The 2,669-nt window shown below is 40.0% G+C and overlaps 1 non-coding gene across 1 annotated transcript; it reads right to left on the bottom strand.

The window, feature by feature from the left end:
• Positions 1-1,809: 1,809 nt before the first annotated feature.
• LOC131152455 (small nucleolar RNA R71) lies at positions 1,810-1,915 on the bottom strand. The gene has a single exon (XR_009135956.1). It is a non-coding gene; the product is annotated as a small nucleolar RNA R71 (small nucleolar RNA).
• Between the last annotated feature and the right edge of the window lie 754 nt (positions 1,916-2,669).

Raw genomic sequence — 2,669 nt, 5'->3', positions numbered from 1 at the left:
CGATGCAGTCGAAGACATTGAAGATTCAAATTCCTGATTTCCTACAAATCTCGACTAAGGCACGCACAATAATGACATAGGGGCGACTTGGTCGACAGCGACAATCTTCTGCACGAGATTTACTGCAAACTTTCCTAACTTGTAAAACAAACCTTGTAAATCCTAAAGCCTATAATTATTCACTATGAACACAAGCTTTGGGTTCCTCTTTGGCCTCTCTTAGGTTAGTGAAAAATTTAAGATGTCATTGAGAGCCACTTTAGATTAGGAGTAAAGTAGATTTCAATTCCTGTTTCGGTGTGTGCATGAAATATCCGACAGCCTATGACAACCGACAGCGTTCTTGTGCTTCCATGTATATTACACGATCTTATTTTGTACTTCCTGGCATTAGTGATAGATGAGATGAATGCAAAAGGGATGATCTTTTTACATGATTTCTCTTTACAACTTTCATTTACTGTGTTCATTTATTGTTTGGATGGTGATGATGTTTAGTGACAAGATTAGCACCTCTATTGCTTTAGTCAAGTACATGTATTAGGCTACAGTCTCTCATAGAGCTTCTCGTGATCATTTGTGATAGAGTATACTCCAGTTCCCGACCGTGTTCCGGACGGCTGGTGCACTTTTGCTACTTTATGCCATCGAATGGTTCCTTGAATTATTTAGCCGAGTTCCGGTTAGTTTAGTACGCTAAACTCACTGAACTTAGATTACGCAAAGCAACATCCTAAACTATATTCATGTCTAAACACTGCTTTGTAGAAGTAGGGTTAACTTAGATTTACTTGCTTTCTTTTACATGCTTTCTAGTAGATTTCTAGACTTCACCCATTGAAAAATACCACCTTTTTACTTCTCTTTTATACAAGGCTATAGTAAACTAATTTGGAAGAGGTCTCATAACTGCACTTTAAGTCCCCGTGGATCGACACCTGACTTACCCACTTTCAACTGAACTTGGGATTAATTAGGTTATATAAATTTTATCTTTGGTAGTTAAAGACCTAAGCCTTGGTGAGCCTACCAAATTTTGGCGCCGTTATTGGGGACTTGGCTATGATTATGAACCAACTTCTAATTTAGGGTATTACTTCCTTGTTCTTTTGATTTGCCGTCCTCTTATTTTCACTTTCTTTATTTTTTTTTTATCTTTTTTTTATTTTTTTTAATTTTTTTTTAATTTTTTTTATTTACTATTTCTGAAGTTTGAATCTTTGTGCTTAAAAGTGTGCATGTTTGGTCTGCGTTCTTTGGAACCTGAGATAATTCCCATAGATCTTAAGATTAAAAAATCTTGTAGGTCCCTTAGAAAACCTATCTCTAATCCAAAGAAGGCTAAGTCATTTGAATGAAAAGTCATGGCCAAAAGTAACCCACCGGTTCCCGCTGAACAAATCTCGGAACCCCAAGCTCCTTACTTACCTGTGGAAGGAGAGCAACCCCTTCGGCCTCTTATGGACTACTTTGTACCTAATGCATACACCTCGCCGTCTTGCATTCGATTCCTGGATGTCCAGGCAGTGCAATTAGAGATTAAGACTTCAATCATCTCGATGTTTCCCAACTTTCATGGGAACCCCACTGAAAATCTTTATCAGCATCTGGATGAGTTCTTGGAGATTTCCTCCACCATCCGTATACCTAATTTTAGTGATGATGCCCTTCATCTTAGGCTTTTTCCATTCTCTCTGAAGGATAAGGCCAAATATTGGCTAACATCCTTAGAGCCAAACTTGGTGACCAACGGGGCCACTATGCAACATGAATTTTTGAAAAAGTACTTCCCAATTAGGAAAACTAACTAGCTGCGTAGGGCAATCACAAGTTTCACACAAATGGATGGGGAACTTTTCTTTGAGACTTGGGAGCATTTTAGGGATCTACTTCGTAAATTCCTACATCATCAGATCCCCAAGTGGCAATTAGTTCAAACATTTAATGAAGGGTTAGCTGAGAGAGATAGGTCCATGGTTGATGTATCGTGCGGAGGTACTTTCCTCACAAAGCACGAGATCGAGGCCTGGATTCTCTTTGAAAAACTGGTTGAAAATTCTCAGCAGCACATGGTTTCCACTTGTAGACTACCCAATCCACCAACCTCTAAACCTAAAGGAGTTTACAAGTTAGCCACAAGCCAGGACCTAGCCCCTACCTTGCATACCATATCCAAAAAATTAGACCAGTGCTTATCCTTAGGACCGCAGGCAATGGTGCGTGTAGAGGTTTGTGCAATTTTCTCCGACCCTTCTCATACGTGTTATAATTGCCCTCATGCACATTCTCAACCTAAGCTTGTGCAAGAGGAAGTGAAAGCCACCCACAATTGGTATGATAAGTCGTCCAAGAACCCTTATTCAAATACCTACAACCCTGGGTGGAAACAACATCCTAATTTCTCCTAGAGGCCGCAAGCTCTGGACCTTCAACCCCAAAACCTCCACAAGCCCCTAATGCTTTTCCTCAACGATTATACCAATATTTCCAAAATCATCCTGATTCAACCCCCAGATCTTCAACTATTCAGAAGTCGTCTCCACCTCCGCCTAAATATGACACATTTCAAGAGATTGTGCTAAGAACCCTTAAGAACATTGAGGCTAATCTCTAAGCGAATCAGCAACTCCTTCACTCTCACTCCCAATCCATCACGAAGCTAGAAGCTA

The sequence above is a fragment of the Malania oleifera genome, chromosome 3 (genome assembly GCF_029873635.1).
Source record: "Malania oleifera isolate guangnan ecotype guangnan chromosome 3, ASM2987363v1, whole genome shotgun sequence".
Taxonomy (NCBI): domain Eukaryota; kingdom Viridiplantae; phylum Streptophyta; class Magnoliopsida; order Santalales; family Ximeniaceae; genus Malania; species Malania oleifera.
The sequence above is the reverse complement of the archived record's forward strand: the minus strand, read 5'-3'. Positions and strand labels throughout refer to the sequence as shown.